The sequence below is a fragment of the Oncorhynchus nerka genome, linkage group LG19 (genome assembly GCF_034236695.1).
Source record: "Oncorhynchus nerka isolate Pitt River linkage group LG19, Oner_Uvic_2.0, whole genome shotgun sequence".
NCBI lineage: Eukaryota > Metazoa > Chordata > Actinopteri > Salmoniformes > Salmonidae > Oncorhynchus > Oncorhynchus nerka.
Window position 1 is genome coordinate 7,819,623 of NC_088414.1, and position 15,703 is coordinate 7,835,325.

The window sequence follows — 15,703 nt, forward strand, 5'->3', positions numbered from 1 at the left end:
GCTTCTCATGTGATGTCAATGAATTCAACTGAAACAGCATTTTAGGGGAATTGTGCTGCCCGATCTTATTTATTGGACGTTTTGATGCCAGGATTTGTTTATTTGTTTCATTGTGTGTTTGGGAGGTTTCATTCTACGCGTGACATGATTATGGAATTCTTTCTAAATGAAGAAAAAATGCCTTTTAAGCAATTATTCCACTTGCTTTCTCTTGCAAAGGGGGCTAACTGAATACCTAATCTGCCCATGAGCTGTTTAATACAACTGGTTAGAGCTGTTTACATATTCAGTGGGAGCTAGTTGTTCAGAGCTAGGGTTGCAAGGGAGGGTATATTACTGGAAACTTTTTAAGTTTACCAGTAAACTACCAGAATTTCGTATCTTTCAAGGTTGTTCTGTCACAATACATCTAGTGGCCCTTTTGGGGACTTCACATTATACCAGGTGTCTCTGGCCCTCCGTGTGGCCCCTTTATCACATGTTAAATATATGAAATGATTCAATAAGATGATTTAAAAATAAAACATAGAATGAAAAAGCTGTAAAACATTTTTCTAAATATAAACCATCAACTTAGGGAATACCATTGGTATTGTGTGTTTCAGCATGAAATATCCTTTCGATTTATTTACACACTTTTATTAAACACACTATGTATTTGTTGTCAATGTTTTGGCGGCAAACTGTTGGCAGTCAATATTTGGATGAGTTGCAGAGGTATTTGTTGATTAGATGCTTTTTTTCATATCATCATATCATATCATCTCATCTATCTACTAAAAACCCAACGGACAATACGGACGCAGATATAGTAAATTAATTCTATATACGGGTTACATTTTCTTTGTAAGTTATTCAAGTATAAATTAACAACGTTACGATAGATTGCCATATAGTTTCTGTTAATTACCAAAATTACCGAAGATTCCAGTAACTTTGGTAAATTACCGGTTACTTTGCAACCCTATTCAGAGCACTGCTTCTCCTCACTGCAGTCCATTGGGTTACAGATGAAGGAGAGGGGTTGTGACTGAATAATATTGCTTTTCTATGTTCTGTAATCCAAATATACTATTCTGCAACGATGTCAACACACCCGGATTTAATGTAATTCTCACCCTTTTATCTCTCCTTCCCTCATCTCCCTATCAGGAAGTGGCGTCGGCCGAGCGGGTGAGGGGTGGTTGTCTCCTGGAGGAGCCCAAGACGCTGCTGTTCAGAGGAACTCCCTCAGCCTACAGCTTTCCATCCAGGACGTCCCCCAGTTCCTCTGGAGCATCAAGCCTTTCACCACCTGCCAGGTAGGGGATGGAGGAATGTGTTGGGAGCGGGTGTCGGGGGGTGTGTGGGAGAGGGTTAGAGAGGGAGTGTGGGTGTGCATGGAACCCAATCGTTACAGAAACCTCCCTTCCACCACAATCCCTTCATCAGAGTCATTTCCTCCATCAACCATCCCTTCTTCTTCTTCTGTGGTCACATCAAAGAGCAGGGACAGCAACAGGGGACCAGAACTATATTCCCCCCACCCCCACCCTCCTTCACAAACACACACACATAACATATTAATTGACTGGCTGTTTGTTTGTCATTGAAACTACACAGTATGTATTAACTGAATTGACTTTGAAGAATGGAATGTTAACATGCAAGTCATTTAAGACTGGCCACCTCCAATTCAGTTTTCTCATGGATACACAACCACTGCTGCCCTTCAATGATTAGCTGAAGTCTTTTAGTGGCTAAAGTGATCATTGATCTGGTCTGGTCTTAAAAGCCCAGTGCAGTCATTGCCGTGCATTTTCCTGTGTTTTGTATATATTTCCACACTATGAGGTTGGAATAATACTGTGATAATGCCCTTTTAGTGTAAGAGCTGTTTGAAAAGACCGCCTGAAATTTCAAGCTGTAAATTAGTTAATAGACCAATAAGAAATAGAGTTCCAGACCTCTCTGCCAATAACAGCTCATTTTCAGTTTTCCCTTCACCACTCAGACCACTCCTAGACAGTCCTACAAAATTCTTTCTTAACCTCTTGAAGCTAGGCGGCACTATTTTTATTTTGGGGAAAATAACGTTCCCAAAGTAAATGGCCTATTTCTCAGGACCAGATGCTAGAATATGCATGTAATTGACAGCTTAGGATAGAAAACACTCTAAAGTTTCCAAAACTGTAAATATATTGTCTGTGAGTATAACAGAACTGATATTGCAGGCAAAAGCCTGAGAAAAATCCAATCAGGAAGTGACTCTTATTTTGAAAGCTCTGTGTTCCTATGCATCCCTAGTGACCATTGAAAGGGATATCAACCAGATTCCTTTTTCTATGGCTTCCCTAAGGTGTCTACAGCCTTTAGACATAGTTTCAACTTTCCAAGTTGATATATGTATTATCAAATAGATATTTGAAAAACACCTTGAGGATTGATTATAAAAAACGTTTGCCATGTTTCTGTCGACATTATGAATATAATTTGGAATTTTTGCTATTTCCAGTGGATTCCTGGGCATAACGCACTAAACTAGCGGAGGTATTTGGATATAAAAAATATCTTTATGGAACAAAAGGAACATTTGTCTAACTGGGAGTCTCATGAGTGAAAACATCCGAAGATCATCAAAGGTAAACGGTTCATTTGATTGCTTTTCTGATTTTCGTGACCAAGCTTCCTGATGCTAAGTGTACATAATGCTATGCTAGGCTATCAATAAACGTACACAAACGCTTGTATTGCTTTCGCTGTAAAGCATCATTTCAAAACCTGAGAGGACAGGGTGATTAACAAAAGGCTAAGCTGTGTTTCGCTATATTTCATGTGATTTCATGAATATGAATATTTTCTAGTAATATTTTTTGACTGTTGCGCTATGCTATTCAGCGTTGCTAATAACGAATATACCGGATCCACGATGGGTAGTTCGAAGAGGTTAAGAAATCACTCTTTGCTAGGAAGCTATTTTTGGACCTTTTAACTAGTAATTAAAAGGTGAAATATAAGAAAGAGGGCAATGCAATTAGCTTGCATTCAGGCATAGTGTTTAGCAAATCTTGTCATCCTGGACCTGTATTCAAAATGTGCCTCAGAGTAGAAGCTGAGGCACATGCTGATGTAGGATCAGGTCCCCATCTGTTCATGTAATCGCATTAATTAGAATCTAAAAGGCCAAATGAATTTTATATCACTACTCCTAATCTGAGACTATTTGTGAATACGGGCCCAGAGCTAGATTAGGTCTATAGTTTAGGGCTGTCCCCGACTACAAAAAATCTTGGTCAACCGAGAGTCGTCTGTTCTTTCGACCAATCGATTGGTAGACATTTTTAAACATGTATTTTTCAATATATAGACAGATCCTACAGTATGTTTTAACAAATCAACTATATGTAGGCTACTGAGCTTGTCTGATCCTTTAAGCACTGCGATTAAAAATGAAGACACAAAATACTAAAGAGGGAGCCAGAGATCGATATAATTAAATGGTAAATGTACTACTGGTGATACTGGTGTGCCATCCCACGGCCTCTGCAATGGATTAGTCCACTCAGTCAGGCATGAATCAGACAGGTGTCTCGTGTACCATATTTTTTTATATATATTTCCAACCCCTGCTCAACAACAAAAAATATTAGTCGACCAACAGCCTATCGACCAAACAATCGGGTCAGCCGTACTAAAGGGTATTTAATATGTGACCGACCGCCTTGATTCAGTCTTATGTAGCAAAATTTGAAATTGTGTTTTTTACATTGGATATAAGCAGGGACACAGAGCTACAAAATGGTATATCATACATTGCATTTGAGGAACAATGGGAAAGTAATTTTGCTTTGAAAGTTGATAAACTTGTAACCTCACTTTTGAGAAAATGGCCTTGGAATGTTTTTGTACCTACTGGAGAGCTCTTCTTTGTCTACACCCATTCAGTATTGTTCACAGCCTCTTAAGCTTTAGCCCCACCCATCTCTTTAAGGGTTGATCTGAGTGTTCTGTCCTAACAATAGCAGTCAAGCACCCAAGCTAACTGGCTAACGTTGGCTAGCTTGCTAGCTACTTCCAGACACAAATGAGAGAACAGCTCACTGACCATTTTACTTGCCCTAGCAGAGCTAGTTAAGCTGTTTCTATTAGTTAGTGCTAGTTTGACCACCAGAGGGTATCTTTGAGAAGCATTTGATAGCCTTCAATATTGGCTGTACTAGAGAATTGAAAACTTTTTTAAAGAACATAGTATATGGGATTGGTTGTAAGAAATTTAGCTTAATTCATTTGATTCATATTATGGTGTTTCTATTCCAAGAAAAACTAAAAATGCAACCCTCAGGGTTTCCGTTAGGATGGAACGGAAAATATGGCGCTGTACAACGTGCTGGTCAGGAGTAGGCTACACTATTAAGAGCATAACATTTCCACACTCTAATTGTAGTCTAACCAATACCCAAACGGAGATTCAGTGAGAATACACATCTCATTGATTTATCAAGAACAATCCCCATGCTTGTCTCAGAGCAGTGCTGTCTTGACCTCTGAATGATGTCTCTTCCATTAATTTTGAATGAGTATTTTCCAGTAAACAACTATTTGTTTACCTTCACTAGCTTACTTTGTTCCAATAGTTGTCATTCAGTGATATTTATTCCCATAGTAATTATTTATGGATCCATGAGGAAATTAACATCTGCATTTTGAAAGAATACTTTTATAATTATTTTATTAACAATAGCATAAAGATGCTGATGAAGAAATACAGTATTGTACAGTATATGCTTTATCTGACATTTTGCGGTTGCTTGAGGTCACCCACACACACTTTAAACATTTGGATAATAAAGCATTTAAAACATTTTAAAGATAGATGCCGCCTGCATTTGTTTACTAGGCCACTATGCAGTCTGACAAGTAAACAGCCTACAGTACATACTATTGTAAACATGGTAAAGTACTTATTTCCTTACATAAGGGAGAGCAGATCATGTCCAGACTTTCTCAGGGATCTCAAGTACTCATTAACTCTGTCTTTAATGCTTTTTGGGGTGCATCAGTCATGGATTAAAACTTCTGAGACACAGTATTAATGACGAACACCCGGAGGTTCACTGGTAAGCCACATTTGCCTCGGGATCCATCCCAGTTGGTATTCTGTGTCCACATGTGGTATCACTCTTCAGTTACACATCCTTGGAATAGCAGGACAGCATAATGGTCCAGACAGCCCTTGCAGTGCCTGGTGAGCATTTGGTCAAGTTCTGTTGTCAGAAGAGGAATGGAAATGTTAGGGTGAGCCGACAACCTGATGAACCCGCCAGGAATGTTGACTGCCTGTCGGAGGTGGAGTTCCAGAGCTCAGAGGTGTGCCTGGCATGGATTGTGACTCCATCTCATTCCTCATCCTCTTCAACGCGTCATCCTACACCTGACTCTTCGCCATAAGCGCCTGACTCTCTGCCAATGATGAGTGACTCTGCCAATACCGCCTGGCTCTGGAACAATGCATCAGCTGTCACCCGTATCTCTACCAAAGTATCTATTGTCATGCTAATAGCCCATAATGGCGCTGTACAACATGACCGGTCGGGAGTAGGCTACAGTACTACAGTAAGAGCAAAATATTCCTAACATTTCCACACCCTAATTGTTGTCAAAGTTTATCTTCGAATAAATACCTTAGTGTAACAACAGTTTTAGTAAGTAATACTGTCGAGTAGTAACTAAAAATGTGTGCACATGCAGGACAGAGGAATCGCAATTCTTAGACTATTGTACTAAATTCAATCACCTTCATCCTCATCATTCAGTTAATTGAAATTCAAATGTGAAGTTGTGCACAATTATCAGTTTCTATTTGGTTTATGTTACCCATTCATTGTCAGTTAGCATAATCAGTGCTCTAACTCCCACTTGTGCTGGTCTGGAGCAATGAAGTAGTGACGCAGGGTATTGTACTAAACTACAAATGACCTGCAGTATAAACTTTTAGTTGAGCTACCACTGTATTTTAGGCTATAACCAGCAAAGCAAATGGTTCTGAAATGCGAATAATAAGATCATACTGTAACGGCCGTTGGTGGAAGAAGGTGAGGACCAAAGCGCAGCGTGTTTGAAACTGAACACTAAAATGCAAAACAACAAATAGACAACCGAAACAGCTCCGTCAGGTACAACACACACTAAACAGAAATTAACTACCCACACCACACCGGTGGGAAAAGGCTACCTAAGTATGGTTCTCAATCAGAGACAACGATAGACAGCTGCCTCTGATTGAGAAGCACACCCGGCCAAACCATACAGAAATCCAAAACCTAGAAAATTAACATAGAATGCCCACCCTAGTCACACCCTGGCCCAACCAAAATAGAGAATAAAAACCTCTCTATTGCCAGGGTGTGACAGTACCCCCCCCCCCAAAGGTGCGTACTCCGGCTGCAAAACCTGACTCTAAAGTGGAGGGTCCGGGTGGGCCTTCTTTACGGCGGCAGCCGTGGACCCCGCTCCACCTTAGGCTTGGCTCATTTAGGTGGTGCCTCTGGAGCGGGAACCCTCACAGCGGGCCCCGGACAGGCGGGAGACTCTGGCAGCGCCGGACAGTCGGGAGACTCTGGCAGCGCCGGACAGGCGGGACACTCTGGCAGCGCCGGACAGGCGGGACACTCTGGCAGCGCCGGACAGGCGGGACACTCTGGAGGGAGGAGACGGAGAGACAGCCTGGTCCTTGGAGGAGGCACAGGATAGACCGGGCCGTGGAGGTGCACTGGAGGTCTCGAACTAAGGGCCTGCACAACCCGTCCTGGCTGGATGGTGATTTTAGCAGACACACGGGAGACAGTGTGCAGCGCCGACACAGGAAATGCTGGCCCGAGGAGACGCACTGGAGGTCTGGAGAGCAGGGCTGGCACCATCCGTCCTGGCTGGATCCTCACCCTAGCCAGGCAGATGCGGGGAGCTGAGATGTAGTGCACTGGGCAAAGAACGCGTACTGGAGACACCGTGCGCTCCACCGCATAACACGGTGCCTGACCAGTACGATGCCCGCCATGGTAAGCACGTCTTGGAGAGCTGTAGCGCCGAGCTGGCACAGGATGTGCAGGGCTAGGGAGGGGCACAGGAGGCCTGGTGCGTGGGGCTGGCACAGTTTTCACCAGACGGCTAGCACGCACCTCAGGGCGAGTATGGAGAGCTGACTCAGGTGATATCAAATCCCGGACACGCTGCGTCGGGCGGATGTCGTGCCTCATGCACCAACACAGCAACTCCCTCATTACTCTCTCCTCCAATCTCCCCATTAACCTCTAGTAACTCCCCATCCCGGGTTCAGGAGCGTAATCATCAACTGACACTAATTAGCATAACGCAACGGACATAGATATTCCTAGAAAATATTCCTATTCATGAAAATCACAAGTGAAATATATTGAGACACAGCTTAGCCTTTTGTTAATCACCCTGTCATCTCAGATTTTCAAAATATGCTTTACAGCCAAAGCTAGACAAGCATTTGTGTAAGTTTATCGATAGCATAGCATTTTGTCCAGCTAGCAGCAGGTAACTTGGTCACGGAAATCAGAAAAGCAATCAATTTAAATTGTTTACCTTTGATGAGCTTTGGATGTTTTCACTCACGAGACTCCCAGTTAGATAGCCAATGTTAATTTTTTCCAAAAATATTATTTTTGTAGGCGAAATAGCTCCGTTTGTTCTTCACGTTTGGCTGAGAAATCGACCGGAAATTACGGTCATGATAACGCCGAAAAATATTCCAAATTAGCTACATAATATCGACAGAAACATGGCAAACGTTGTTTATAATCAATCTTCAAGGTGTTTTTCAAATATCTATTAGATAATATATCCACCGGGACAATTGGTTTTTCAGTAGGACCGATTGGAAAAATGGCTACCTCTGTATTTTACGCGAGAATCACTCTGAGAGCCATCAGGTGACCACTTACGCAATGTAACCGCTTACGGGTATTCTTCAACATAAATGCGTAAAACTACGTCACAATGCTGTAGACACCTTGGGGAATACGTAGAAAAAGTAATCTGGTTGATAGCCCATTCACTGCTCAATAGGGAACGCAGCGCTTTCAAAACATATATTTTTGTCTTGCTGAGTTTTACTGTCAGGAACCCAGGTCTGCTAGAATCTGTGCAGAAGATCTAGGTGCTGCTGTAGGCCCTCCTTATTTGGGGACAGAAGCACTAGATCATCAGCAAACAGTAGACATTTGACTTCAGATTTTAGAAGGGTGAGGCCGGGTGCTGCAGACTGTTCTAATGGCGTCGCCAATTAGTTGATATATATATGTTGAAGGTGGGCGGGCTTAAGATGCATCCCTGTCTCACTCCACGGCCCTGTGAAATAAAATAAAATGTTGCCTATTTTTGTGTTCATGGATTTTATAATGTCCTATGTTTTTCCCCCAACACCACTTTCCATCAATGTGTATAGCAGACCCTCATACCAAATTGAGTCAAAGACTTTGCCTTTGTTTTGATTTGTTGATTTGTCATTTAGGGTGTGCAGGGTGAATATGTGGTCTGTCGTACGGTAATTTGGTAAAAAGCCAATTTGACATTTGCTCAGTACATTGTTTTCACTGAAGAAATGTAAGAGTCTGCTGTTAATGATAATGCAGAGGATTTTCCCATGGTTGCTGTTGACGCATATCCCACGGTAGTTATTGGGGTTAGATTTGTCTCCACTTTTGTGGATTGGGGTGATCAGCCCTTGGTTCCACATATTGGGGAAGATGCCAAAGCTGAGGATGATGTTAAAGAGTTTAAGTATAGCCAATTGGAATTTGTTGTCTGTATATCTTATAATTTCATTGAGGATACCATCAATACCACATGCCTTTTTGGGTTCTCACTCTCTCTTCTCTCTCCCCCCCCTGCCCTTCCTCTCTCTCTCTCTCTGTCTCTCTCTTCCTCCAGGAGTTCTCATTCTCTCAGGTGTGGGCTAGTAACCAGCACCCCCTGCAGTGTGCCTTCTCATTGGAGCGTTACAGCCCCGCCTCCTCCCAGCTGTCCTGTAAGATCAGTGTGCGCCAGGTCAAAGGTCAGGAGCAAATCCTCCAGGTCTACACCTCTGTAGTTGAGGTAAGGGGAGGAGTGTGTGTGGGAGGAAGAGTGTGTGTGTGTGTGTGTGTGTGTGTGTGTGTGTGTGTGTGTGTGTGTGTGTGTGTGTGTGTGTGTGTGTGTGTGTGTGTGTGTGTGTGTGTGTGTGTGTGTGTGTGTGTGTGTGTGTGTGTGTGTGTGTGAGAAACCCAAATGGAGGTGATGCTGTTATACTAATAGGCTCTCTCATTAGAGTGAATGTCTCTGGATTTGACTGAAGAGCTTTTCTTAATGAAGCTCTCAGGGGGCTCTTGACTTGTATATTGCATCGGTTTAACTCTTTGAAGCCATATAATCTGCTGTTATCTGTAGAAATGCATTGAATTATGAAATAAAACTTATCCTGGAATGGTTTCTTCCTCCAGAGTGAAAAGGAGGTAGTCCCCTTCTTCACTCAGTCGGACTGTACCATCACATCACAGATGGGGTCCAGGGCTTTCAAGATCCCACTTTCCATCCGCCAGAGGATCTGTGCCACCTTCGACACAGCCAACGCCAAGGGCAAGGACTGGCAGCTGCTTGCACAGAAACTCTGCATAGACAGGTGAGATACCATACGCATGCACTTGCTCACACACACACACACACACACACACACACGCTCATACACTCATACATACACACACACACACACACATTCACACACAGAAACACTTTCTGGTACTATAAACAAAGAAACCTTGGTCCCCATCCTTAAATTCTAGTCCAACTGTTATATTGGCCCATGCAATGTTCATCATGTTTAAATTTGACTAGCAGTCATCTTGAGTACCACCCGTTTAAGTCCATTAAATTTAGGTAGTCTAATAAATTATATTGATTAATAATGACACTACACGCTACAGAAATGTGTATAACGTCTACTTTGTTTGCTCTATTGGCTTGGTCAATATGAAAATTACAGAAATTATCAATCTTGACTGATTCAACTCTGTCTACCAATTGTCCCCATGGCTGTGCCCAGTTCATTTGCATACGGGTTGGTTTTTAGTCTGAACCTTCACCACCGTGGGAAAGGGAAAGGGGGAAACCTAGTCAGTACAACTGAATGCATTCAACTTCATTTTGATGCCAATCCTTATCTGCTATCACCAAGCAGCCCTACCAGAGACCAGGCCACAGGCACACATGGCTGATCTCATTATATCTGTACACACACACGCACACACACATACACAGACTGAGAGACATACACACACTGAGACACATGCATACACAGAGACACATACATACATTTGGGTGAACTGCAGGAAGGTCTCAGACCACCAGTTGCTCAGGCTGGAGCTGTAAGAGAGAAATCGAGAGAACAAGTTTATAATTTGATGATAATATTATGAGGACATTTTTTTGAGACTGGTGTTTTGCGGGTACTATTTAATGAAGCTGCCAGTTGAGGACTTGTGAGGCATCTGATTCTCAAACTAGATAATCTAATGTTCTTGTCCTCTTGCTCAGTTGTGCACCGGGGCCTCCCACTCCTCTTTCTATTCTGGTTAGAGCCAGTTTGCGCTGTTCTGTGAAGGGAGTAGTACACAGCACTGTACGAGATCTTCAGTTTCTTGGCAATTTCTCGCATGGAATAGCCTTAATTTCTCAGAACAAGAATAGACTGACGAGTTTCAGAAGACATTCCTTTGTTTCTGGCCATGTTGAGCCTGTAATCGAACCCACAAATGCTGATGCTCCAGATACTCAACTAGTCTAAAGGCCAGTTTTATTGCTTCTGTAATCAGTTTTCAGCTGTGTTAACATACTTGCAAAAGGGTTTTCTAATGATCAATTAGCGTTTTAAAATGATAAACTTGGATTAGCTAACACAACATGCCATTGGGACACAGGAGTGACGGTTGCTGATAATGGACCTCCGTACGCCTATGTAGATATTCCATAAAAAATCTGCAGTTTCCGGCTACAATAGTCATTTACAACATTAACAATGTCTACACTGTATTTCGGTTCAATTTGATGTAATTTTAATGGACAACAAAATGTGCTTTTCTTTCAAAAACAAGGACATTTCTAAGTGACCCCAAACTTTTGACCGGTAGTGTATGTCCCTCTCTCCCCCTTTCATTCCCTCCATCTCCTGTAGAAGTATTTCTGGGATATCTGCCAGAGCTTTATTTGCTTAGGATGTTGGGGATTTTAGCGGTTCGATATTGGGTGATCTCTATTCCCTCAGCAGAAGAAGAAACAGTCAATAATAGATGGCTCATGTTTTAGCCATCTTGGCTGTGTTTACCCAGGTAGCCCTATTCTGATCTTTATGTCACTAATTGGTATTTTTACCAATGCGATCAGATGTTTTGACCATAATTGGGCTGTCTGTATGAACATAGTCCTGGTGTCTTGTTTCCACATAGCCTACCCTTTCCACCATTACTCTCTCTCTCCCTTTATCTCCTTGTCCTGCAACCCCCTCCCTCCCCTCTCTCTGATCTTCCATCTATCTTTTAGGAGTGTGGAAAGGGGGGTTTAAAGTTTACTGAGTAGAAGGGTGACGTAAGCCGCATGACATAAACCAGAAAACTGTGCTGGTAAACAACCTGAGGCATTTTGGGAAAGGGAGAAGGATTTGGGGAGTATTTTCTAACCAGTGGAAGCCGCCAGCATCATTTAATGAGAATGTCTCTACCTTGTTAAGCATTTTTGCTATTATATATCTGGGTGTGTGGGAGCATCATCACCACACCTGGGAGAGAGAGAGAGAGAGAGAGAGAGAGAGAGAGAGAGAGAGAGAGAATCTACTGTGATGAAACAGTGCCCTCTGGTGAATGTGAGTTTTAACAACAGCTAAGGTGGTGCGATAGCGGTGAGGGAGTAGGAATTATATGCTGAATTTGATATTCAGGATAATAATATAAGAGATGCAATATACATGTATTTGTTTCCTTCTTCCTTTTCATCATCCACTCATTTTTCCCCTTATACTTCTTGTCCAGTGTCTCCCAAACCTCTTCCCGAGTAACCAACCGCAGCTAGTACCTCTTGTTGGATCTATTCCAGTACAAGCATATCTGAATCATCAGGTCAACTACTCATCAAGCCCCAGTATTCAATATGAACAGTGTCCTCTCTATCTCTGTTTCTCTGTCCCTCCTCCCACTTCCCTCTCCCCTCCCTCTAGGAACCTGTGTTACTTTGCGCGTCAGGAGAGCCCATCAGCGGTGATCCTCAGCCTGTGGGAGGCCCAGCACCAGGACACAGGGGACCTGGACTCTCTGGCCAGCGCTCTGGAGGAGATCGGCAAGGTCCACTCCACCCACTCCACCTCCAATAGGACCAACACGCAGACCACCACAGGGACCACCACAGGGACCACCGCTACCCTGGGCCGCAGCACTGAGGAGCTGGACGCTGAGTTCACCTAACCAGGGGAGGGATGAACGGATGAACTGGAGCCCCAGCAAAGGATCACAAGGCTGGGAATGAACTAGCCAAAACAGGGGAGGAATGGCTGGACCCTTACAGTGGAGGAGGTCATACAGAAGACTCCAGTCAGGGGAGGATTGGACAGAGAGCAGACATGACTAAGTACTACAGGGGAACTAATTAACTACTTTAACTCAAGTCAGACCACCAGGCTGAATGGAGGGGTAAGAGGGACAAGATGATAGGAGAACAAGAGATGCTAGAGGAGAAGGGTATAAGGGAGAGAATGAAAAGGGGTGAGGGGGACAATGGTTTGAGAGGGGAGGGGTGAAGACCAGTGATAGGGGTGCAAGAAGAGATTGGGATAAGGGACAGGGGACAAGGGATAGTGGTGCAAGAGGAGAATAGGTGCAAGGGAGAGAGGGAGAAGGGGACAAGCAAGCAGTGTAGTGGGTTCTAGAGGTCTGAAGGTCCTGTCACGAGAGGGCAGCTACTGTTGTTTAGGTAGAAACAGACGGAACTAATTACAGTAACCTAGGGACTACTCCACAACAGAGTCAAAAAGTGAACCACAACTGAACCACAAACCAACAAGTGGCACTCTTTCTAACCTGGACTATTAAGCCCTACCCCTCTAGTCATTCCCCTCAATAGCAAGAATTCTTTGTGTGAAGTGAATATGTTGTTGTTTATTTTATATTTATAATATCTATTTTCTTGTGTTTTTCCTTGCACATTGAAGGTGTGTTAATGCATCGGCCTACTGTGGAACCAGAGAGAAACGAGCTCTATCTAGGTATTGTTGAGAACATGTTGTGAAAATATGCCATATGACGTCACAAACATTTGGGTTACCCATACCTAGGGTTACCCATACCTAGGGTTACCCATACCTAGGGTTACCCATACCTAGGGTTACCCATACACACACGAGCATACTACTTAGAATGAAGGAATGTATTGGGGCATACATTCAGAGTGCAATGTATTGGGGCATACATTCAGAGGCATACATATGTGCTTTGTGATATATGCTGATATTGGGACGCAGCCAATATGTTATTTTACTGAGTGGCACTGAAAAAGTTCTGGTGTCACACTAAAGCAGTGACATTAATTAACAAATGGCTATCTGCAGATGAACGAAGGAGAATTTATGAGGGATGGTCGAAACATCCCAGGCTGTCACATGGGTAAGATCAACACCCACACACAAACAAGCAGAATGGCACTTTCCTATCAGGTGGATATTTTTTACCTAAATGTATTGGTCAGAAAATGAATTGAAGTGATTAGAGTATTTACGTGTGCTGTTAACCCTTAAACTCCCACTCCAGTGGTGCGGTAGGCCAAGTCAGGCTAACTAACTAACCCTTAGCCTACTACCAGGAAACACAAACCCAAATATTATTCAACTTCAAAAAGTTGCCCACCCACATACACACACAAAATAGGTCAAAATAAAAAAAGGTAAACTGTGAGAAACAGTGTGTAGAACTGTCATGTGGTTGTTTCATGGAATTTACAGTGTTTTTACATGCTAGTACCTAACTATAGTAAGCTGTCCAGTCTCCTCTACCTAAAGTGTGGGAGACACCAGGCACGTGGCAGAGGTGCTCCCAACGTTGTTACAGCATTTAAACCCATCACACACGATAGCAGGAGCTGCAGCTTGGAGATGATGAACTCACACACACTGAACTGATCTGAAATACACACACACACACTCTGGGCACATGCATACACAGTTCCCCAATGTAGTGAGAGGTGCATGCCTAACTGAATATCTGGAAGGCAAAAAATAAGCCGACGCAAAGAGCTATCTATAGACATCAGTTTGTGGGTGCATGTGTGCGCACCTGGACGTGTGTTTGTGTGTCATGAATTTGAAGATCTGGCTTTGTCCCTTTGGAGAATCCAGCCTAGTGCTAGTATTTGAGTTCAGTCTGATGTGTGATGTGTGTATCTCTCACAAGCTACTGTCTTTAGATCGGTATTCCTTTGGAGAAAAATTAAGAAACAGTACTGATTTGAGTAAAACGATATCTTTGTCAGACGTACTGAGACATTAGTCTGACAATTCATCGCTTTTATTTTGAGCTGCTGTTTTTACATAATCTGCCCTTCCTTATTAGGAAGAAATCTAAGAGAAATCTAAGAGATCCTTCCTAGTTCTCATACTGCAATTATTATATTTTTGTTAGAGTTAAACGTAACTATTAAAAATAGTTGAATGATGATTTTTTGCTGAAAATATTATTATGCATACAGTGAGAGGCATTTAAAATTCAATTAAGCCATGAACTCTATAATCACATTTGATTGACTATAGCGTTTTACAACGCTATACATTTTCAATGTTAAGCAGGTGAATAGTACGATGATTATTATGCTGCTTATCACTGTTTGATGTGTATTTTTGCTGATTTTATGTTCTTTTTTTTCCCTCAACATGATTTGCAAATGTATATACTCTATCATGTTTTGAAATAAATATGCAGTGAAATTCACTTGTTTTCTTTGTTCTGAAAATTACATTGTAATTAACCTTAGGCCGGGATTCAATCAACATTGTGCCTTCTAGAGGTGATTTTCGCTTGAGCCATTTGCCGCTTTACCATCAATGCAATCTCCTTGTAAGCATTGTCGGCTGTCAAGTGCAATGCTCTATAACATGCCTTGGATTGAATACTGGCCTTAGGTTTATTACAACAACTAGGGTGTCCACCCACTCTGCCCAGATTGGGTGAAAACGTGCTTTGGTGATGAAATGTCACTTCTTTCTGTTAGAGGAAGAAAAACAAATCAAACTACAACCTACTGTATAGCACCAGTCAAAAGTTTGGACACACCTACTCATTCCAGGGTTTTTCTTTATTTTTTACTATTTTCTGCATTGTAGAATAATAGTGAAGACATCAAAACTATGAAATAACACATATGGAATCATGTAGTAACCAAAAAAGTGTTAAACAAATATTTTACATTTTAGATTCTTCAAAGTAGCCACCCTTTGCCTTGATGACTGCTTTGCAAACTCTTGTAAGTTGACCTTATTTATAGTGGCAATCACCAGACCATTAACAAATGAGTTACCAACATTTATAACTGCTGAAAACGTACCTTTAAAGAAAGTGGAAACCACCTGACCATTTATTAATGAGTTAGGCCTACCAATATTTATACCTTATGTCCCTTGCATTCAATGCTACAG

The 15,703-nt window shown here is 42.3% G+C and overlaps 1 pseudogene; it reads left to right on the plus strand.

The window, feature by feature from the left end:
- LOC115146884 (netrin receptor UNC5D-like) overlaps positions 1 to 14,993 on the plus strand; it is a 349,654-nt pseudogene extending 334,661 nt beyond the window's left edge.
- The last annotated feature ends 710 nt before the right edge of the window (positions 14,994 to 15,703 follow it).